This window comes from Danio aesculapii, chromosome 8 (assembly GCF_903798145.1).
Source record: "Danio aesculapii chromosome 8, fDanAes4.1, whole genome shotgun sequence".
Taxonomy (NCBI): Eukaryota; Metazoa; Chordata; class Actinopteri; order Cypriniformes; family Danionidae; genus Danio; species Danio aesculapii.
The window spans coordinates 34,278,341-34,303,638 of record NC_079442.1 but is presented as its reverse complement, the minus strand read 5'-3'; the positions used below and the strand labels follow the sequence as shown (position 1 = coordinate 34,303,638).

General features: G+C 35.3%; 1 protein-coding gene across 1 annotated transcript in view; it reads right to left on the bottom strand.

Annotated features, from left to right (window-relative positions):
• The window catches only part of sema6bb (sema domain, transmembrane domain (TM), and cytoplasmic domain, (semaphorin) 6Bb), a 248,061-nt gene that overhangs the window by 147,937 nt on the left and 74,826 nt on the right, over window positions 1–25,298 (bottom strand).

The following is a 25,298-nucleotide window of genomic DNA, read 5'->3' as shown; positions in this document are numbered from 1 at the left end:
TACTGTGCTGGAAAGAGAAGCATATGTTGTGCTCAGAGGCTGCTTTGTGCTAGGAGATGCTGATGTGTGCAGCAGGCTTCTGAAAGTTTAAAATAAACTATGTCATCATTTGCTATTCCTCGTGTGGTTCCCAAAGCTGGAACACAAAACTCTGAAACACTGAAATGGGGAGAAATTTTTAAGACTACCCTGGCCTCTGCAACTAAAGTGAATAAGATTGAGGGGTTCTAGATTTAGAAAGTACAATTATATTGAAATTGGTCCATACAACTTATTCCATTCATTCAATGATTCATTTTCCATTTATTTCAGAGGTCGCCACAGTGGAATGAACCGCCAACTACTTATATTTTGTTCAGCGGATGCTCTTCCAGCCACAACCCATTACTGGGAAACACCTATCCACACTCTTATCTTTCACACACACACTCATACACTACGGACAGTTTAAAAAATGACATTAACAAACAATAGAAATTAAAAGAGCTCAAAATATTAATACAAACTTCAATAGTAACTATAATGAATGAATATTTCTATACTATAAAATATTCTATAACAACTGTTATATAAGTTTACTATAGACCCTTTTCAGCAGATGGTGATGACGCTTTTCAACTTAAATCCTCGAAAATTTCATTTTTTAAACACATGTACACTACCTGACAAAAGTCGTCACCTATCCAAGTTTTATGCACAACAAATAATAACTTGACTTCTAGTTGATCATTTGATACCAGAATTGGCTTATATGAAAGGCAAACCCCAGACATGCTCAATAATGTTCATGTCTGGTAACTGGGCTGGCTAATCCTGGAATTTTAATGTGGAGGCTGAAGTATGAGAAGGAGCGCTATCCTGGTAAAGAATTTGCCCACTCCTGTGGTTTGTAATGTAATGGGCAGCACAAATGTCTTGATACCTCAGGCTGTTGATGTTGCCACTCACTCTGCAGATTTCTTGCACGCCCCATACTGAACTTTACTGTAACCCCAAACCATGATTTTTCATTCACCAAACTTGACTGATTTCTCTGAGAAATTTGGGTCCATGCGGGTTCCAATAGGTCTTCTGCAGTATTTATGATGACTGGGATGCAGCTCAACAGATGATTCAACTGAAAAATTCTGCCACTTTTCCAAATGATCAACTAGAAGTCAAGTTATTATTTGTTGCTCTCACAACTGGTATCGACGACAAGACTTTTCTCAGGTAGTGTATATTTATAAAGCTATATTTTGTAGAATATCTTTGCATCAAATTGCAAAAAAACTAGTTAATGATTATGTGCGTTGTTTTTAATGAAGTATCTACTGTGTCAGGACTGCAAATTTGATATTGTTCTCTCTTCTTGCTGCCGTTATCAGTCTCACACAATTTAATTTCCTTTTTTGAAAGTTGTGAAAACACTAGCACAGATTTTCGTTTGCTATTTGATTAAATTGGAATGCAAAAAAAAATTACTTGCTGTACTCTCCCATTCACTGCGCTCTAAGTTTACCCAACTATGAAGACTTTCTCTCCTGGAAAAACCCAGAGATGCGAAAATTGTTTATTATATTAAATACCATTTGCCACCAATTATTGCAATCACATAGACAAGACTATACTTTAACAAAACCTTTTTGGACAACAAATAACGACTAAATGATCACTTTTAGGTGAACTAACCCTTTAACTAGGTTAAAGAGAAACAACACTAGTAACCGTAAATAAAAAACACCCCAGACCAGCCTGAAAAATTATGGTGCATTTTTTTTGCAAACGCCTCTACATGGCTGCGCATTTCTCTCTGGCATGTTTATGTGGCTTATTTATGACAGGGTGGAGGCTGCACATTGTCGTTTTAGCCGAACACAGGAAAACTTCCTCCTCTCTTTCTCTCCCCATCAGTGTCCTCTCTCACGACTCCTTATCAGACCTCAGACAGCCTGTCTGCGCGGCGCTCTGTTTATGGAAACACAGTAGAGAGGGATTTCTGTGTGCAGCCTCCTGAAAGCATATCAAATGTGAAGGGTGTATGTGAGCACTTTGAGTGCGCGCGTTTGTGTGTGTCGATTCGGATTGATCCAAACCGGCTTTTCTTTTGAATCAGATGCGAAGGGCTGCAAATGAAAAGACAGAAAGATGAACGGAATAAGGTTTGATGTTTACTGAGTCCGTTGCTAAGGAGATGAGAAACAAGGGACAGATTTAGTCATAAGGGAGACAGAGACGGATGGAGCAAACCAAAGCCATTCAGAGAGAGAAAAATAACACACTATGACCATAAGGGATGGAAAAGACAGAAGTGATGGCAGGACAAAAAACATCATGAGGTGGGAAGTAAATAATGAGGAAGGCTTCCTGCGTTCACGAATATACACTCAAAATAAATGACTTTTGCAGCTTGTTTAAACTACTTACTTAAAATGAGCTGAAACAACAATTCTTAACCTTTACTGATGAAGAGTGGTCAAATATATGGGAATTTCAATGGAAATCAACAAGTTCTTTAAACTGGAAAGAATACTGTTGAAAAAACATTATTAGATATTTTAAAACCCCAGCACTAACAACCGTCTGGGTCACCAAATTGTTGGAATAATTATTCAATTCCATGTATGTTCAATAAAAAAGCTCAGGAAAGGTTTTTCTTCAATGTCAAAAATATTAGTAATTTATTGGATACAAATGAATAATTCGATTCACAGAATTCTGTTTTTGGAGGTGCGCAACCAATTTCATTTCCTGACTTCAACTTTTATAGGCAGCTGATATTAACAGGTGGAGTTTAGTGGAATTCATCACTTGTCATTCATTCTCCAGTCCTCCATTGGCCGCACCCATACATACGTCCTCTTTTTCTACTAAGTATCTGCACAACATTAAAAGCATTAGTTTCAACACATTTCTGCTGACAGGAAGTTTAGCAGCAGAGCTCAAGTTTTAGACAATCAGGCCTTTGTATTTCTATTAGCTTCATCTTCTTCTGCAAAAATGCTTAATTAGTTTGCAAAGCATATCACACTCTACAGAAGACGTTAGTTAATATATCACCTTTAAGCAATACAAATACAATTGTTTAATGAAAATAAAAATTAATAATTAAAATATATATGTATTTTTCCCAACACAACCAAATATACCAACAAGTCTCTAAAATGTTGGCGTAACTGTGGATGTGACAAAGCAAACCATTATCATATATTTTGGGAATGTATATACAGTGCGCAGCATATATAAGTACACCTCTCACAAATCTATCTTTTAAATTCTTATTTTTAATAGGAAGCTATACAATATTATTTTTGTGCATATACATTAGTTTAGTCAGTACTGAAGCCAAATCTGGAGCTTATCAAACAAGATAACTTACGATAACGGTCCAAACACTAGTACACCCATATTTATGTTATAGAAAAATATTAAATACAAATTTTAAAAAGAGGAAAAATCAAGAGTAGCAAAAAAAAAAAATAGAAATTTTGTAGTTTGTAATTTTTTTTTCAATATTTTGCTTGAATTTAATTGTATTATCTTTCAATTTCTAAATGTGTTTGGTGACTAAATTATTATTTTAATAAATATATCTGTTTAATAAATCTGTTTTGCTTAAATGCACCAAAATGCATTGCCTATATTCACTGAGAAATGGATAAAAATATAAATTTTCAAAATGGGGTGTACTCAGATATGCTGAGCACTGTCTATTCAAGAATACTGGAAAGAAATACAGGAGGCTCTTGAACATATATTTGAAAGTGATATACCTCTAGAAAGAAAGTTGGTATATTTTGGCTGTGTAAATCTAGATACAGTAAGGGCAGACAATAAATACCTGATGCGTGCTCTCATGGCTGCCAGTAAAAAAGCAATCACATGCAAATGACTACAACAACAGCGACCAACCTTAAATAATTGGATAGATGCAACTATTGAGATTTATACAATGGAAAAAAATCAGTAGTTCATTTAAAGAAGGATATATTCCTGGGAAAAATGGAGGAAATGGGTCGAGTATATTTCAGTTAGAAGACCTGATTTTGTTGCTATAAACAAATAGAGGATGCTCAACTGATCAATACATGCTGATGTGTGTATACATATATGGTTATATTTATTCACATTGTATTCTGTGTTAGCCTCATGTGTATATTGAAGGTGGTCATTTGAGATTATTCTGGAAAGAATTATATTATGACATGCGTTCTTTTAATTTTTATTATTTTCTTTTGTTTTTATGCTAATTTTCTTTGTATAATTTAACAACATTTGAGTACTATGTATAGTTAGTACACCTGACAATAATGTATGTAAATAGTATGTCATTTAAGGTCACAGAGATTCAAATGTACCTTCAAATATTGTATGATTGTACTCACTTGAATGTTAACAATAAGCATACAATTAAAAATGAATAATAACAAAAAAAAAAAACAATTCTGGAGATTTTTTGAGGGAAACTTAATTGTTTTATAATCAATCTACTTGAGATAATTACATTAATTTAATGGATTTGTGTTGGAACAACATGAATGAATAGTGTGCATTTTTACAGTGCAAAAGCACAAAGAATGAGAGATAAGTGAAGAAAATGAGAATAGGGGGATTAACAGAGTGAAACCATTATGCTGAAAGAGTGAAAGCCTAGAGCCATTAAACCTATAGGCGTTGACATGTATGTGTGTGTGTGTGTGAGGCCTGAGATATAGCACTTATGCACACAAAAACAATCTGAGATGGGAAAAGATGTAGCCTTGATCTTCATGACCTTTTCTTTTAGCGCACAATACCTTGCATTTGCTTCCTCCCAACTGAATTGCTCCACACACCCATCAAAAATCTCTGACAGTGGAGCAGAAAGTGGGATTTTTTGTATTTTTTGGTCTAAATTACGAGTCGTTTTGTTCCTCCATCATTCATGAGTCGGCCTTGAGCGTCCACGTTGAACCAGGCGTAGCGCGGGCCTGCTTTAGTTCACGTGCTCCACTTGTACGAGAGTGGTTTACAATCAATAAAGCCTTTTACCTCGGAGCGTGTCACGGCTTGCATTCCCCCCGACTGGCTCTTTTGTGGTCTTGCTCAAGAACACTGTGGAAAAACACTGTCAATAGCCTTGAAGAGTGTGAGGTCACTGAAGGGAAACATAACATCCTTATGTGTCAAGCCGAGCGTGTCCAACATGATATGCTCCGAGAGAGGTATGGATGGGAAAGGGAGGAGGTTTGGAAAAGATGGACTTCTTTAGAAAGCACTGGCAAAGCTGGTAAGGCTACATTATTTTATTTCCTACCCATATATCATGAAGCGGACATGTGTTTTACTGTAAAAGGATATGTGTCATCAAATGTGGGAACTCACTCTGGGATATTGAACAGTATTGAATTACATGCCGTTTAAAAAGGCACATTGAATTCCCTCTCTCATCACTCATAGATGGATGGATGCATCTGTTAATCTACAGCACTAAAACAGAGACAGTCTGATTCCTGAACACAGGAGTCTGTTTGTTCTAGGGAATCAATTGCCAAATGAACCATTTCTTGAATCAGAACCACACAGTCTGATCAGTGTAGTTCATTTCCCAAACAAATGACAAATTGAAACTGGTTGCACTGAGAATCAAAATCATGCAATATGACGAAACTAGAGAATCAATTCCCAAATGAACCATTTCTTGAATCAGAACGACACAGTCTGATCAATGTAGTTCATTCATTTTCTTTTCTACTTAGTCCCTTTAATAATCTGGGGTCACCACAGTGGAATGAACCGCCAACTTATCCAGCACATGTTTTTAAGCAGCGGATGTCCTTCCGGCTGCAACCCATCACTGGGAAACATCCATACACACTCATTCACACACATACACTATGGACAATTTAGTTTACCCAGTTGACATATACTGCATGTCTTTGGACTTGTGGGGGAAACCGGAGCACCCAGAGGAAACCCACAAGAACACAGAGAGAACATGCAAACTATACACAGAAACGTCAACTGACCCAGCCAAGACTCGAACCAGCACCCTTCTTGCTGTGAGGCGAACATGCTACCCACTGCGCCACCATGAAGCCCCAGTGTTGTTCATTTCCTAAACAAATAACTATTGAACTGGTTGCACTGAGAATCAAAACCATACGATATGACTAATCTAGTGAATCAATTCCCAAGTGAACCATTTCTTGAATCGAAACCACACAGCCTGACCAGTGTAGTTCATTTCCCAAACGAATGCCTCTTGAACTGGTTGCACTGAGAATCAAAATCACGCAATATGACGAATCTGGTATAATTCCTGAATAAATGCCTGTTATGAACAAATTTATACTTAAAAAGGACTGTACAGCATGACTAATATATTGGTAATCAAACGACTCTCATTAGATTTTTTTTTTTAGCTGTATGACGCGTGTATTCTGATTTCCAAATAAATCAGTTCTTTTAAAAAATCTAAACCATGCAGTGTGACCAATGTTGTTCAATTCCTCAATGGATGGCTTTCTAGAATCTTTTCCTTTTTCTAATCAATCAAAGACAGACAGAGCAACCACTGCAATTCAATGAACCACTCTTAAGTTAATCAAAACCATTCAACATGACCACTGTAGGATGGCTCCTGAACAAAAGAACTGGTTCCTTATAGTAAAGCAGAACATCACAGCATGGCTAATGTAGTACAACTCTAAGGAGGAAAACTAACTGAATTAACCTTTTGTTTAAAAATCTAAACTATTTAGCACGAACTTGTAAATAAACAAATCCTTATTTTAACTGGTCACTTTGAGTGAATCAATAGTGCACAGTATGACAGATGTAGAATAATTCCTAAGCAAATTACTCTTACAGACTCTTTCTTATAAAGACAAAGAATTACTGCAGTGTTATCAGTTAGGTATTATTCCAGAAACTATTTAATTATAACTTCTTAATTACTAAATTATTCTTATGAGCATGCTCTTTATAGTTTAATCAAAACCATTCAGCATGAGTGGTGAACAGAAGTTGGACTAATTCATGAACAAACAAGTCTTTATGAACAACAACAACAACAGCAGCGTAGTCTCAGTCCCAATGACTCTCATAGACCAGTCCCTTCTAAGCAAATCAAAACCAGACAGCATGACTAATACTGTATGATTTCTGAACAAATTATCCTTATAAACCAGTTCTTTTAAGTCAATCAAAAACATATTGTGACATACTGTATAATGAACTGGTTCTTTTATGGGAATCGATATCATAGAGAATGACTAGGCTCCCTGCAGGCACAGGACACCAACATGATGTCACATTGATGAGGTACCCCAATGCACCCCAACGTCGTGGGGATGTTGGATTTTGTTTAGAAATGAAAATCGGGTTGACATCAGAACCCAACATCAGGCTGACGTCAATGTCCAATATCCAACCTAAAATCAACCTTCAATCAACCAAATATCAACGTCTAATCATGTTACACCTTGACGTTGTGTGGAAGTTACCACTATGACATCTATCAGACGTTGGATTTTCGTCACTTTCCTAACACAACCTAAAATCAACCAAATATCAACGTAATATGATGTCATGGTTGGACGCCAAAATAACGTTGTCCTTAGACGCTGGCAAAACAATGAATTTTGGTCACCTTACGTCATGACCTAATGTCATGAAATCTAACCTAATATTAACGTCTTAAGATGTTGTGTGCCTGCTGGGCTAAGTTTGATTCCTGAACAAATGACTCTTATGAACTGATAATAACCTTTATTTATCCACGTAAGTGAATTGAGAACCAGTTCTCATTTACAATGACAACCTGGCCAGGAGGCAACATAAAAAGCAGATATAGTGCAAAGCAGCAGGGACACAATACAATAACATTTTTACAAATGCAAATAACATATAAAACCAAGGAAAAAGTAAAAGCAAGCACAGTGATCTTGTACTTGTACTATTATCTATTAGGATGATAGAGGAATAAAAGTGCAGAGCTTTAGGGTGTGCTGCAGATGATTCCAAGTGTAGCGACCGAATGAAGTACAAACTTTAGGTTTGCAAAGGTTAATAAAACTACTAGAGAGCAGATTTCGACATGTTAAGAAGTGACTATAAATATAGTGGAGTTTTCCCAATAAGAGTTTTGTAAATGAACAGAAACCAATGAATTTGTCGACGTGATTGAAGAGAAGGCCAATTCAATAAAGAATACAGTTGACAGTGATGAGTAATAAATGGCGCACCAGTAACAAAAACGAATTGCTGCATGGTAAATAACATCCAGTTAGTGAAGGAGAGTTTTTGAAGCTGATCTATAAATAAAATCCCCATAATCCAAAATTGCTAATAATGTTAAATTGACCAATGCTGCTTTAAAGAGTGCGTAAAAGAAGATTTGTTTCTGTAAAGAAAACCAATATGGGCTTTTTGAGCAATTCATTTAAGTGACTTCCAAATGACAGTTTACCATCTAACCAGATACCAAGATATTTGTAGAAGTCAACAAAATCAACCTCAGTACCGTCCAATGAGGAAATTTTAGGAGGAAACTCAACATGTGGTAAATTTCTATTAAAAACTGTACATCTTGTTTTATTAGTATTTAAAACTAAATGAAGATTGGTAAACGTGTGTTGGATGCCTAAAGAAAATGGCTTGCAGTGAAGAAAGTGCTGTAGTCAGAGAAGACCTAGATGTATAAATAATAGTATCATCAGCGTATAGATGTATGCAAGAATCACCTGCAGCAGAAGCAATGTCATTAACAGATTCTTAAGTGATTTTTAAGTGAGTCATAAAGAACGAGTAAAGTAGACCAATTCCTGAACAAATAACTCTTATGAACTGATTCTTAAGTGAGTCAGTCATCAAGAATGAGTAAAGTAGACCAATTCTTGAACAAATGACTCTTATGAACTGATTCTTAAGTGAGTCACTCATCAAGAATGAGTAAAGTAGACCAATTCCTGAACAAATGACTCTTATAAACAGTTTGTTTTACGATAATCCAGCATGACCAGTGCAATTCCACTGACTGCTGAGTAGATGACTTCTGTGAATTAGTTCTTTATGGTGAATTTAAACACATAGGAGGACCAGTCCTGTCCAACTGATTGTTAAAGAGGTGACTATTACTTATCAAAAACTTGCTTTTCGTTCATTTTCTTTTTCAAAATTAGTAAAAGTAACCAAATCATATTTGTCAAACTCATTACAATCTCCACCCTTAACTGTCACAGTACTGTTTTGCAAGAGTTTGTTGTGTTTGAAACGAGATAGCACTCGCCAATTATCAAAAACAGTAACAAACATTTGTGTAGCTCAATGAACATACAGAACAACAACAGTGTTTCATGGGTGTCATCTAAAAAAACAGCCCCGGTGACACCAGTTTAAAGGCATGCTTCACATTCAAGCCAATTAAACCTGAATCTTTGCACAAGGCCAAGTAAGCACAATCGATCAGACAAGCTCACGCGCTTGTATATTGACATTTTGGAGAGGCTCATCCCTAAGCCCAGGGGCTACGAAAATAACGCAACCATAGCCACAGAAATGAATCAATGTGGGGAAAATAAGCCCCCAATTGAATAAAAGACGTAAATATCTCTCCTGTTTGTTTATATTCCATGTCATCCATTCTGAGAAGTACGCTGGTAATTGGCTGTGGTAGAGCCGGGCAGATCTGGCCATGTTTGCGTGGGGTTTAAAAGCACCGTTACTCAATTGCCCGCTATCTGAAGGCCTCCGCCGTGGACTACAGGGAACAAATAATGGACTCTTTTCAAAGCCAGACAGATTTAACATGAGAGGAAGACGCAAGACCCTTTGGAGAGAGAGTTGAGAAGGTCATAAATGAATTTTTGGAGTTAGAATAAGAAGACAGGGAGATAAAAAGCAGAGAATAAAAAGAAATGAGGAAACATAAAAGATAAATGGAGGGCTCAATGGACTGGACACTGGGTCGTAATGATGCTTCTCTCCCTCACTCACATAGAAACAATTCTGCTCGTGACAAGATAAGGACAGTCTTCTCTAACCCTTCATTAGCCTCAAGTATATCTTTCCCCCTTGCTTTCGCTCTTTCTGTACAAACACACAAAGCAGGGGCATAGAAGTGACTTGGCGTTAAATGCAATTTAATGGTCTTTGATTCACGGAAAATGGGAAGCATGAATTTGAAGTTAATTAAAATAACAGTTCATTAGTGCTAAAATTGATTAGTTGTTAACATTCATTTAGATGGTCAAAAAAATGCCCCATGAGGACACAATATAATTGTTTTGAGCATGCATTTCTGTATTACTGTATGATGGTATATAACGAAGCAAGTGTCATTTTTAAAAGCATGTAATATAATATGCAGAAAGTCAAAAAATAGTTAAGTGGGATATCATCAGAGATATGATTATTCTACAGAAGAGCTAGTTTTAGAACCAAAATATAGACTTTGGCCCTGTTTACACTGCCATGTCTTGATGCTCAATTCTGATTTGTTGCCTATATCTGATTTACACATTCTTTTAATTGTGACCCATATCCGATTAATGCGTTTACACTAGCTATACATATTACAACGTCGCACATGCATAAAAGCAGGTTCTAGAATCTGAGCCAACATGGAAGAGATTGTTTTGCTTTTAGCTTGGCGAAATATGTGAAGTTCGCCCAACTTTAAAATGATTTTGAGCCAAAGGTGGAAAAGGGCAGTCATCCCAGCTTGCGCCTATGGTTTATATATGGTGTCCTCCACCATGTAGAGGAATTTATGGGTACGAGAGAGATCTCAGGTTTGGTGGGAGCAAACTGTGGTGACTGACCACCGTCCTTCTCCATGTTTCCTCTGTTGTTGTTGTTGTTATTTATCGCGTCAGCGTCTCCACACTTCCTTCTATAAACTGTGAATAAGTACCACATTGTCGCAAGTTTAATGACGTATAAAACGGAATGCCTCATTAAATCCAATCTGCCTGTTTACATGATAGTCACATTGTTACATTTCCGATTTATATCTGATTTATTTCCACATATGAAGGAGGCTTGAAAGCGTGTAAACGGGGCCATAATCCCCTCAGTGTTCACCAGTTTTGGGCAATAACGCGTTACGAGTAATGTGTTACTGTAACTGCATTACTTTTGACAGTATCTAATACTGTAACGCATTACTTTTGAAATATAGTCTCTCTGTTACTTTTACAAAATGTTGCGTTTCTCCGTTACTTGCTGAATAAATAAATTTTGGCTGCAGTCTAGCCTACATCTTCTTGTGTATGAGGCGCCAGGCTGGTGAAAACAGAGAGACTGGGTGTGCGCGTCAAGTGGAGGCGAGAGAGAGCTAATGCGTACGAGGTAGGCCGATTGTGCGTCCACGAGAGATCGAGAGCTCATTAACATTACTATTAATTACTTTTACTAATATTGTTTAAAATAAATAAGCACACATTTGTTATCTGTATAAAAAAATTGATTAGTTTAGGAGACACAGTGAAACATTTCTGTCTATACTAGCAGTTTTTTTGGTGCTGAGTTTCAACAAATTGATTCTGAATGATAACTCTGATTACTTTATTTCATAAAGGTCTTGTGTTTGTTGTATATTGTCGCTATTTTTTCATACTCAAGCTTTGAAGGAACATTTAAGGGTTAAATACAAACTCAAATAAAACTTAAAATAAAAGTGCAACTTTTATGATGCTAAAGTAACTTAATATATAATATATTATTCAGCTGGTTTATCACCTTGTGATTTTGTCTTTAACTTTTAGTAATTACTATAACTTTTTAGTTTGTTCTACTCTAGTTAAACTCTAGTTAAACTAGAGTTTAGTTTGTAGTTTTGTGTTTTAGTTGTGAGAATGCACATAAATTAAAACTGTAAAGTTGATCAATTATTGGGAGCATTAAATATGTTCTTTGGAACATATTTGGCTGAAAACACATCTGTTTGGCTGTGCCTTTACTGAATGAGCACTTCGTCCGACAGATCGCACTAATATGTTTTTCTCTTCTTTTTCATTGTTTTATAACCTGTTTTAACACATTTAATCTGTTTTTATCTGTTTTTAATAATTTTTATTAGTAGTTTTTTGTCTCTTTTATTCCTGTTTATGTAAAGCATTTTGAATTGCCACTGTGTATGAAATGTGCTATATAAATAAACTTGCCTTGCCTTGCCAAAGTAACTCAAAAATTACTCTTAACAGTAAAGCATTACTTTTTGGTGCAAGTAATCGATAAAATAATTGAGTTACAATTTGAATTACTTTTTTTTCAGTAACTAGCACAACACTGATCCTAAACAGACAAGATTCAAACACACAAGAGAAAACATTTTCCATATTAATCAATATTAAAGTTTTCATAGTGTTTTTGTCCAGACCAGTCACAGCAGGGACATGCGACACAAAGGATCTTTCTATTTCTATGATGTTGCAGCTGGAACAAAAGCATACAAACTATCACATAATCTCAGATTCAATCTACACTATTTGATAGTGTCACATCTCATAGCTGTGTTGCATCTGGTGTGGACAAACAAATTGCTTGTCACTGGAAACTTATCACATCTTGTCTCAATACAACACCGCAGCTGGTCTCAATTCAGGTGTGTCCAGGAAGGCTGAACTGAGCATTGTGAATTAAAATGCTTGAACCTCAACCTACAGAGGACTAATCTCATTGCTTAACAAAAATTATAGTGATAATAATAAAAAAAAAACATTTTGTCGTCACCAGTATGAGGTGAATCTTGGGATAGTCCGGCCCATGAAGGATCTATTGGCTGCACATTTGGATTGGGACCACTTTCGTTGTGACATGGTGATGTAAACAGCCTTTAAATGAAGGATGAAGGAATGAAGTAGACCAATAAGGGTTTTGAATTGAGACAAAATTGAGAATGTGCCTTTATCTGTATACAATTAATTATTAATTTAAATGTAGAAGGGATGTCAAAAGCACCAGCTATGGTACCAGTAAATACTAAAATGGAAATAAAATGTTGCTTTTCTGCTAACATTTGAGCGCTGTTGAGTACATTCTTAACCAATGTCGTAAGTGGCCATCAAATGCATGTGAAAGGTACCAATCAAAACAGTGCATAAGAGGTGACTCAACTAGCATAAATAATCCATAATTTAATAACTGAAATTAGGGCTGGGCGATTCTTTCGATTTTTCCGATTAATTCGAATTTACGTTTTAAGACGATTTAATTTTTCATTAAATCGAGGTATCGCGATTTTTTTTAAATAAAACTATTAGGTACAATATAAGAGGCAATATTGTCCGACCACATGATGGCGCGCCTAATTAGCCGCTCACTTGTGAGAGTACGGTGCTCTATGAAGGAATGTAACAGAGAATGTTATGGCGGCAAATCAATGCCAATATTAATCGAGCGCAGCGGTGATGTTTGCGCGCGAGGAGAAGTGAACCGTGAGCAGATTACAGATCTACACGCGAGAAAACTACAGCTCGCGAGCGCACAGGGGATCTTCACGCGCGCGCTCAACTGATCCAGCGCGAAGAAAACAAGTCCCGCGCGCGCACCTCATCATCTGTGTGCACGATGATGTACGCTCTCGCGGGCGAGGTCATGCCTACAGCGCGCGCGCGCGCGATCAGTTCTCTCCGCTCGCTCGCTGGTTCTTCTCTCTGCTCGCGCGAAACATTTTGGAATTTTGTCAGTCCTGGGGCGGGACTTGGTTCACTTGTTATCTCTAGCGCTATTGGCTACTCTACCTTTCCGGAAGTTAGCCGGGATTGGACGCCGATTAAATGACGAACCATAATTCACGTGATCTTATCATCACCTTAACAAACATGGCTTATGACCAGCACGTAAGTAATCATTTTATTTATTATGAAAATTATTGCTTTTGTTAGAAAAGGTAGTTATTAGAAACTTTATTAACAGGCGCCCTGTTTACTGACACATTGTCTTGTTAAATCAACTAATCTACTTAATCTTTAATTTATATTTAATTTACACAAAGCAAATGAAAATTTTTATTATGCTTACTTTGTAGTCAAAGTATCAATACTTCATCAATATATGCAATTGCACCATTGAAGGTAGTAAAACTACATTAGCCCATACAGCCCATACAGTCAGACTGTAGACAGAACTTTCTCTCAAGAAACCTGTAAAGAACAGCTACATGTGACTTATCAACAACATGCTTTGTTTGCATGATGGTCTACAAAGTTTTTTTTTTTTTTTAACTGTTTTAAATTTGCTTAACTTTTTGAGTTGACTGATGTAATGTTTACATTGGTTAAAATGGTTATTTTCTTACTATATATTCAGAAGTATTTAATGTTTAATTCAAATTGCACAATATTTACTTTATTTCATTCAAATCTTCTGCAACGATATTTAACTTGTGAATTTGTTTTACATTTATTTACACCTTGTTGACCAATTTATGTATGGCATGGCCATTAAAAATACAATGTTCCTTAACCAGATGGTTTTTCAAGTTACTTATAAAGAGAATGTTACTTCAGTCATGTTGTTGTAATGTTTTAAGTTGACTAGTTACACAATAAAAAAAAAATTGAAATCGAAATCGTGAATCGGTCAAACTTTATGAAAAAACCTAGATTTTTTTTTTTGCCATATCGCCCAGCCCTAACTGAAATATATAACCATTATACTATAATAACCATTTACCTGCCGTTACTCATAGGGTTGCTAATATTCATGCATCAATAATTTTGCTAAAAACATTGTTCAATACTAACGCTCAAGCTCTAAAATCTGATTGGCTGACTTGAATGTTGTTGGAGATTGTAGATCCTAACACATACTCAGTGTTGGGTGTAATAGCTTACAAAGTAACTAGTTACAGTACTTTCATTTTTTTTTTCTCATTAAAAATGTAAAGGGACTATTTTTCATTTTGAGGTCATTTAATTATAGTTACTTATAATGTACTTTCCTTAAATACTGTACATTAATTCTACAAAATTAATTCAGAGAAGCAGAGTAATTATATATTTTGAATATAAATATATGTTGTAGAATGATTGTCTTTTTGAGCTAAGGAGGCTACATTTATCAAGGCAATTAGACATGTTAAATATGCGTATGGCCGTGTGTGTTGTTATTTACATATTTGCAAAGAAACGAGTAATAGATGTATTAATATTGTGTGTATGAAATATGGTGTGATTCCCTTAATATAATTTTTAACATTTTGTGAGTGTTAAATTTAAGTCAAATTAAAAGGTCCTGGGTCGTACTCAATTTAATAGAAAGAATAAATATTAATTTCAATTGCTTATGCCAGTGGTTCTCCAAAGTGGGGATCTGGACCACTAGGGGCTGGGGGGCGGGGGGTGAAATCGCAGGACAATGAGGAGGGGTCACTTGGAGATTTACAAAAATCTAATTCATTTTATTAAACTATTAGAAATACCATATTTTATGTATAACCTACTGAACAACAAAATAGTAGTAACATTGTTAATATGTTAACAATAAACATCAAAAAATAACATGCAAATAAAAAGCCCTCAGCCTTTCGATATATAAATATTTTTTTTCACCTCTAGGGTGATTACGTTATATCAAAGTCACAGCAATAGCATCAGATGCAGCACATTGGTTTTATGGTACCAAGTTAAACTTTCTCACACGTTTACAGCACTCACATACATTAAAAATAAATACAGGCCACCCGAGAACATGGAGGATGGTCTCTGAGTGGCGTTCTCCAAAATTAAATGATGAATATACTTGAGCGTATTGGTATGTTTGCACCGTTGTGTGCAAGGTTTATATATTTACAACCACCTCAGAGGATATTGGGGGTCGCAAATCTGGCATTGTTATTTTGGGGGTCGGGGGCTGAAAAGTTAGGGAACCCATAGCCTATGAATTGAGATTTAAATGTATTTTTAGTAGTTTTGCTTATGAGTCAGATAAATACATTCTTTATTGGGCAATTGAGTTTATTTTCAGTAATAAAAAAAGGGATTTAAATACAGTTTGAATGATGTAAATAGCAATTTGTAATTAATAAATGATTACTTTTTTGAAGTACTGCGTTACACACAATTCCTTCATGTTGTCAAGTTTAAAGTTAACTTTATTGTTGTTTACAAACTGGTGGAAACAAAGTGGATTAAATATAAAACAATTAAGTTAAAAACCATAACAATTGTGTTGTTTCGACTCATTTTAAATAAGTCGTTTGAACAAGCAGCAAAAAAAGCACATGTCCTACATAGGCTTGTGCCGGTATTCGGTAATGCGATAAATCACGGTAATGAATATGCACGATATTGTTATCGCGGGCACTTCAAAATACCGTGAAAAATAATAGATCCGAATTTATATTCTTAGAACGCGCCTTAGCTTATTTTCCATCAACCGCTTGAAGAAACACTGCGTATATGCTGCGCAGAACTGATGCGCACTCTGATGTAAACAATCCCCGCATGTAGAAGCCTTGTGTGCGCGCCGCCGCTGCCACCGCACTAAAATCCTCACACGCAGGGGCGTACTTGTCATCTGGCAGACCGGGCACTTTTCCGGTGGGCCGACGTACTTTTTGGGCCGAGCTGATCATCGTCTTATGATTTGATCGGCCCATAAAAGGCTTAGCAGCCTATCGTTTTTTTCTGCGTTATTGATTGACGCTGCTGTGATCTGTGACTCTCTGAAAGTAGATGCTTTTTTTCCCGGACAGACAGACCGGGCCGGCCCATGTGACACTCTGCACCCCATTGGCTCATTTCGGTATTGACATTGGGCTGGCCCAATCACAAACTCCTATTTTGGACTCGTGTGAGCGTGCGTCGTCTGTGTGTATTTGTCAAAATAGTCGAGAGTCAGAGAGAAGAAACGCAAGGAAGGCGCAGAGAAATCGCGGGAAATACACCGGCGTTTCATTTAGCGATTCTGAAAAGTTCTCTGTTCATTCTAGTACACGGCTAAAACGCAAATCACGTGACCACACACTCTCTGCCCAGAGCTGCAGCCACTAGTTCAGCGGGTAAGCATAAACCCCAGGTGAGAGTTTAGTGCATGTCAGACAGTTCATCTGCTGGGTGATCTCATCTCACTATAGTTGTTAAACGTGATATTGAATTCATCTTGTTGTCTCTATCTAACATTTCTTATGTCTTTTGAATCACTTGTTCTCAGTTAACTGTTTTGGCTGAGTGCAAAGCTAATATATTAATTTATGTAACCACATACACTGATTCTGCACATTGACTGATTGCTTACCTTTATCGTTTAAATTTATTGTACGTTATACTGTTATAATGGCCATTATTGGTTATTAAAACTCATATTCTGCAAAAGAGACAGGGTAAATCAAATATCAAAATGAAACAAATTTGACTTATATTATGTTTTCAATGTTTAGATAGTGAAACAGCAAGCAGGATGAGGTGAAAGGTTATAATGTAACACTGTTCCCTTTGAAGATTTACCCATTAGCAGGCAGTTTTTGTTATGTTTATTACTGAATATAGGCTGAGTGAATAGTGTATTGAATAAGCTAAATTGACTGTAGTGTATGAGTGTGTGTGAATGAGTGTGTATGGGTGATTTCCAATATTGGGTTGTGGCTGGAAAGGCATCTGCTGCATAAAACATGCTGGAATAGTTGGCAGTTCATTCCACGATTGCTGATCGAAGACGGTTTCCCTTTGCACATTCACTTTGATATAATTGCTCAAGTTTACTTTTATATTGTGTATTGTTTTATTTATATTTATTTGTATTTAAATGTTTGAAGTACTTTTAGTTAATTAAAAAGTTATTAAAGTTACTAAGTTGACGAAACTGAAGTTTTTTGTGTTTTTACCTGTTTCTCTAGTAAAATTACAATATCGTGATAATACCGTATACCGTGATAAAAGCTCAATCAATTAATCGCAGCATGAAAATGTGATACCGGCACATGCCTAGTCCTACATAGCAAAATCATATTCATCAAAACTTTATACAGACTAAAACTACCAGTATTCAGGTCATGACCTGAGATTGACTCCTTCCCTCAGTTTCACAGCCTGTGCAGACAACTAAAAGTTGAGTTCTAAAGCAGCATATGCACAAGATGTGAAACTAACTGAGTTTTTCCATCTCTCTGTGTCTCTGCGTCAAGCTTAAGGCATCCATACTGCTACCGAGAGCTATGGCAACCATTTCTATCAGTGTATTTACCACACAAGATCTTCCTGTTCAGTCTTGTAGAAGACAATGAACAATGAACAACCCTCCAGTCTGTTCCAAAACACACTGACTCATTTGCCACCTTCTGAGCCAAAGCAAGCAAATATTACAGACCCATCAGGATGATCCAGTTCTTTGAGGTCTCCGAGGTTTTATCACGTGGGGCTAAATATAGTTTAGTCTAGACTAGTCTAAAAGATGCTCTGGCTCGCTAAAAGGCTGTGCTTCATCATGAATGTTATAGTTAATTGTGCCATTTACTGTTGGCTCGTTGATGATATATAATCAGTCTGCCTGGATGATAGCTGTCAATGAGGCGAAAGACGCTTTTGATAAAGTAGGCAAGTGCGCACTGTCTAAATATGCTAATTGGGTTATGTTAGCTTCAAGTGTTTGTTTGTCTGTTTGTTTTTGGCAGGATAGGGTGGTAATTATGTTATAATGGAGGAATGGAGGAATTAAAAAAAATGTTAAGAGTTTGCAGATGCATAATGATTGAAGAAAATGGAACAACTGCAGTGGGTTTAAAAATATTCTTAGTTAATACTGAAAAGTATGGCAAAAATATCAATAGGTTGGTTTTAAAGATGTGGTTCTGGTGACAAGCGAAATTCAGATGGAGGGCAGAAAGTAAAAAAACTGATTGGGAGACATACTGTAGAAGAAAGTCCATATTTTTGGGATTTATACCATATTTCAAAGGAGAAATAAATAGAAAATAACCACATATGCTGGCATATATATGTATGGCACATTTGGGCATATATATCGTTATATTATGAAGAGGGAAGAGTTTTCTACAGCACTAAACTATATCACAGAGATATCATCGACGCGGTAGATAAGATATTACGTTAAATGAAAAGATACTATAGTAAATACTATAGTGTTTGGAAGAATACTATAACTTGAATTAAACTGTCGTAGTAATTATATTGTTGCTGTGGTACAACACAACTGTAGGCTTCAGTTTTCTATGCTATAATTATACACCATCACAATGCAACACAGTTTACACTAACGTTTTTTATAACAGCTTATCAGTTTACTATGGCACAGTATTCTGTACCATTCATTAACAAAGAGTTTTGTACACTTTACTATGTGGTTCAAAAACATGTTTATTACAAATTACTTTGTTTTTTCCCATACAAATATTTTCCAGACATCACAAAATAAGAGATGAAAGCCTTCAAAAGCATGGACGCATAGTCTACATTATTTATTTATTTTTGTAAGAGGGGAAAAAGTGCTCCACAATAATAACTATCTAGTTTTGTACCAAGGGTAAAATTTCTGTTTTGTTTGGTCGATGAACTTCCCATCAACAAACATTTACTGCTGCTGTGCATATAGACGTTAACTTTACGGTTGTTTACTCCACCAAAACGCTAGTAAAGACTTGGATTATTGCAAAACAATATGGATATTTCATTACAGCGATTACATGGCAGGCTACATTATTTATATTCTCCTGGATTTTGCATAAGTGTGGTGGTGTTTGTATCTGATTTTTATATAACACATTAACATGTTTATTCACATAGCTAGGCCTGTAATCTTTATTGGTGCTGTCAAACTAATTACTTTATCGAGTTCAAAAAAAGTTTGGACACACGGATGTATACATGCTGCCTTTTCTTCAGTTTTTCAGCCAGTTTCTTGAACTTCCTCCTCTTTATGAAAAAAAAAACTTCTGGAAGTCTATAAAAGCTGTTTGGCGTTTGTTATTTTCCCCGATTTAAACAATTATAAACAGCATAAAACCGAAACATTTTGATGTTCTGATAGCAACTCCTATGTAGAATTACTTCCTGCCTTCTATATGAATTTCGCACGCCATCAATGACGTCATGTTAAAACAACCTATAAAGGAAAATAAACAGAATATGATAGCAATGGAAAAAGTTTAATAAAAGCGTCAACGTAGTAAATAGATAATGGTCTATAACTAAAAAAAAAAAAAAAACATTTAGTGGTTGGAAAATTGGAATAGAAACATCAAAATTTAAATATAGCTAAATGTTTTAGTGATGGAAACACTGAAATAGAAATTAATTCAGAAAATAACACAATTAAATCTGAAAACAATAATTGTAAAAATACTTAATAAAAATATCAAAATATAATGATAAATATTCTATAAATTAGAAGTGCATTATAATGCTATAAAATAATGAAAATTGTTCACTAAATGAAAAGTAGTAGTGCTGGAAAACACTGAATATCATCAAAACAAATTGAGGTAAATAGATAAGTAAAACGAAGATTATATTGTTATAATATGTTATAATATCTCTGCTACATCCATATCAACGTTTGAACCCAAACCTACAGCTGTGTTGAGATCTGAACGCTGTCAGTAGCCATTCCTCTGAAGTGCTTACTCACAGAAACCAGCGTTCTCTGCAACTTCTTTAACATGTCTCCCCTTTTTATTGCTCCTCAGATGCTGGAATAAAACTGGGACTTGGTCATAAAAAAAAAAATCCTGTCAGCCCCTGATCAGCGCGGCCGGAAACCCCAGAGATTCATACGGCTCTCCACATTCTTCACTGAGTGCCAGCCTCTCCATCTCTGCTGCTAAATATGACAAATCATTTGTCCTGACTCAACACTTTCTCACACCGTCCTCCTCAGCGGCGCTGCGAGATGATATAAGAGATGAGTTAGAAGAAAAAAGCCAGTGTAAGGAAGATTCCTTGCTTGGAAAACTAATGAAGGCTGCGTGGGATGATTTGGCCTTATGATTATAATCAGGCCTTCATGTCACTGGTCTGAAAAGATGAGGGCAGAGAGTCTGGCTAATGGAAAATCAAGAGTTCAAAGAACGTACAGCAGGCCATCTTCCTTAAGAAAAAAAGGTTCTATTGATTCTTTTGGTACTTTTGTAATTAATATTACATTTACATTTAGCAGAAGCTTGTTTCCAAAGCGACTTACGATCAAGGAGGCATTCAATGATCAAACAAGAAGGGGCAATACACACAAGAAGTGCTAATTATACAAAGGAACTGTTTGTGCTCAGAAAATTAATGCCAAAGCAGTTGTAAGAGTGATGACAAAATGGCAATAATACACTCAGAATTTATGTTTTTACTCTTGAAAATAAAGGTTTATTACTGGCACCAATGTTTTATGAAGAAACATTAACATCTTATACATTTAATTTCACAAAATGTTATTTAAAGAGGAAAAAGGTGGGGCTTCAGACCAGGGGCTTCTAAACTTTCCATCTCGCCACCCCCAAAATGACAATTCCAGTGACTCGTGACCCCCACTATCCTCATAAGTGGTTATAAACATACAAACATTTCACACACACCAATATGAACTATATAAACAAGCTTACTGACAACACAAGAAAAGTACAACAGTCTAACAACTATATATTTTTATAGTCATTATTTATTTGCAAAAACCTCTAAATACAGTCTTAAATTTTCCTCTAAAATGAGCATTTTTATCAGGCTCCTGTGTGTATGTTCAGTAATATCACTTTTATGGCAAAGAATAAGTCCTTTTCCTGGTCTTTATTGTGAAATATCAATAACATAAACAAGGGAGGCTGACAAAACGATTCATTTTCAATGGAAATTTCAGACGACACTTAGAGGTTTTTGCATCTGAACTCTTCCTTTGTTTAATTTATTAACCTCAATTTATGAGATTGGTGAGCACAATGTTTACAGCACAAGACTATTTTTGGTTTAATTCTAATCGATGTTCAGTCGTGGCCTCTTTATTTTTAATGTACGTGAGTGACGTAAAGGTGTCAAAGTTTAACATTCTGCCGTAAAATTAATCTGCTGCAACTAACACTATTCCTGTGTCATTAATCTAGCCTAATAATAACATAAAAAATAATTAAAAGGCTTATGGCTATTTTATCTTCTGTAGGTTATGGATAAAATATGATAATTCTAATAGTTTAATAACATATATGATATTTTTGGAAATCACCAAGCGTGTATTTTTGAATCGTGTTTTAAATTTACGAATGGGATTTGTGCATTTTTGAATCGTGTTTTAAATTTACGGATTGGATTTGAGTATTTACGAATTGTGTTTTGAACTTACAAATTGGGTGTTGTAAATGTGAATTGTGTTGTGGATGTATAAATTATATTTTGTAAATGTATTATTTTTGAGACTGATCTGGCTCCATAATCTAAAAACAATGTTTTGCGACCTCCCAAGGGGTCCTGACCTCCAATTTGGGAACCACTGCTTTAGATTAATAAATCAATGAAAAAAAATGTTCTATGAATAACCTTTCACTGGAAAGTTTCTTGAATTACCAAAAAAGGCATCATAAAAATGCTTTTTTTTGTTTTGCCTCCTCCAAACACCTTTTGTTCTGTGCGGTTTTGATCCAAAAAAAAAAACCTTTAATTCAGTGAATGATTCCATTTTGGAGTTTTGATTTAGGCTACTGGCTTGTAAAAAGCATTCAGTAGAGGATTGGTGACACCGGTCGCGTTTTATGATGTTGATCCAATAAAAACATCCACCATACTAGAGATGATGGTTTTTGTGTTTTTGATTTACAACAAAGAGATTTGGTATTGATTGTACAGTTTTTCTGATTCACAACAAAAGCAGCAGCTCATACGAATGATTTGTTTATGGAATAAGAATGTACTGATCAAGACGTTTGTTTCTCATCCACCCAAACAAAATAACTCATAAATTCAGAACTATTTTGGAAGATTTATTGGGAGATCAGGCTGCAATACAGACTAAGAGCCATTGAAACCTTACTGGCTCTAGACCTCTGGTCTCATTCAGTCCAGTTGATTTGTAGCCATAAAAAAACAGCTCGCTATGCTGCTTGATGATGCAAACTAGAGTTTTCTTATAATTTCATTCTTATGTATAGTCATAAACACACTTGTTTTAAAGCTAGTTAAACTGTAACGTTTGTTTATCGTAGTCACTTCTCTCATAGGCAAATGAATTAGAAGTCCTAAAACAATTGCAAAAAAAAGAGCTTACTTCCACATTTCAGTATAAGGTCAATATTGATTCAGAAATCTGTTTCTTAATGCTGGACACGACATCAGTCAACTAATCATTATGAGTAAAGGACACGTTATCAGACCTTAGCAGAACAAAACAAACATTAACATTTTACTCGAACCCTATTTTATAAATTCAGTAAATGTAAGCAGGGTTTTTTTTTCCGTAGCAAAAGTACCATAAGATTTCCATCTGATTTCATCTCATCTGCTCTCTTTCTGTCTCATGCACACCAGGTCCTAAGATTTATATTCTCTGTAACAATGCAAATCACTGTAAAGTACATGGAAACGCGGTCTGTTTACTTCTGCGGATCTCAGACACTTGAGGGCACATTCTGCAGCGCTTGGCTAATGGGAAGTGCTTTTCTCCCTCTATTATCTTCACCTACGCTCTCACACACACACACACACACACACACACACATATATCTCCTTAGTGTACTTATCTTTCCCTTCCTTCTCGCTCTTTTCCCCTCGTCTTCTCCATAATCCATAAAAATAATCCCACCCGCAGCCAAACCCTGAATCCTGGAGTCTGGCTCTATCCTGGTCTCAGAGACATCATTTACAAGTCTAATCAGAGATCATGATAATTACAAATGGCATTTGAATAAATCTGATTAATGTTTAACACGAGCTCTGCGCTTGCTGTGCCCGGAATGTTTAAACACAGGCAAAGAAGAGTAAATACTCTCCCGTCTGTCAGCGAGTCGCTGAGATTTGCGAATCAAACAGAGCTGCGGTTATAGCTCAAGGCGTCAGGCACTCTGCCATGGATTCAGAGAGGTTATCTGAAGGCCCTGCTTCAGCCTGATGGAGTTAGCTAGCGCTAGATAGTGGGGTACACATCACCTCTAGGGGACAGGTTAAAAGATATTGTAATAAACATTTACTGATTGTTAACATGTTCTAGTTAAATAGGGCTGTTATTGTTTGTTTATGTATATTTTTATTTCAATTTTAATATTGTAGGACTACATTGTAATGGTTAAAATACATTTTGGAAAACATGCACAGTTAAATCATTAAAACTTTGATACAAATCCTATAAATGCTCGTTTTTTTGTTGTACAGACACCATTTGAAATTAAAGGGCTGAATTTCTTTTGTCTATTCTCACAATAATGGTTTTGTGCTGTTTCTGTCTCCATGGACTGCTTCATGAAATGGATTTCTGTTGACTGAAATTATTATACTAACTTGACTGAAAAAATTTGTCAGAAAAAAATAGTAGATTTCTATGAGGATCACATATCAGCATTGTGATTGGTCAGATCGCCTGTCCTGTCCTGACTCCTGACAAAGGGTCATTTGCATCCATGTTTTTTTTTTGTAATCATTCATTCAATTATTTCTTTCGGCTTCGTGTTATGCAGCAGATGCCCTTCCAGCTTTCCACCCATCACTGGGAAACATCCATACATATTCATTCACACATATACACTACGAACAATTTTAGCTTACCCAATTAACCTGTACTGCATGTCTTTGGACTGTGGGGGAGAATTTAAAAGTAGTTTTAACAAATATTTCTGGGCAAAAAAAAGGTCAGTTGTTCATTATTAATATGTATGAATCACATCACAAAAGCTTGCCTTAAAAAACTTTTGGAGCAAAATAAAATAAAACAATAAAATAAAATAAAAAAATTTAATTAAAATTAAATTAAAACAAAAAATATTAATTAAATTAAATAAATTTAATTAAATATATTTTTAAATAAATTAAAATAAAATAAATAAAAATAAATAAAAAATAAATAAAATTACAATTTTGAATAAAAATAAAAAACAAGTTAAATAAAATTAAATACAATTAAATAAAAAATTTAAATAAGTAAAATTAAATTAAAATTTATACAATAAAATAAGTTTTTAAAAAAAAATTTATTAAATTAAAATAAAAATGTAAATTAAATTAAATATATATATATAAAAATAAAGAAAATTAAATAAGTTAAATTAAAAAATAAAATAAAATAAATGACATAAAAAAATAAATGACATAAAAATTTAATTAAAGCAAAATTAAATTAAACCAAACAGAAAAAAAACAAAAAAAAAGGAATAGCACTGGACAGATCAAATTTAAATAACTGTATTTTGTCAGTAAATT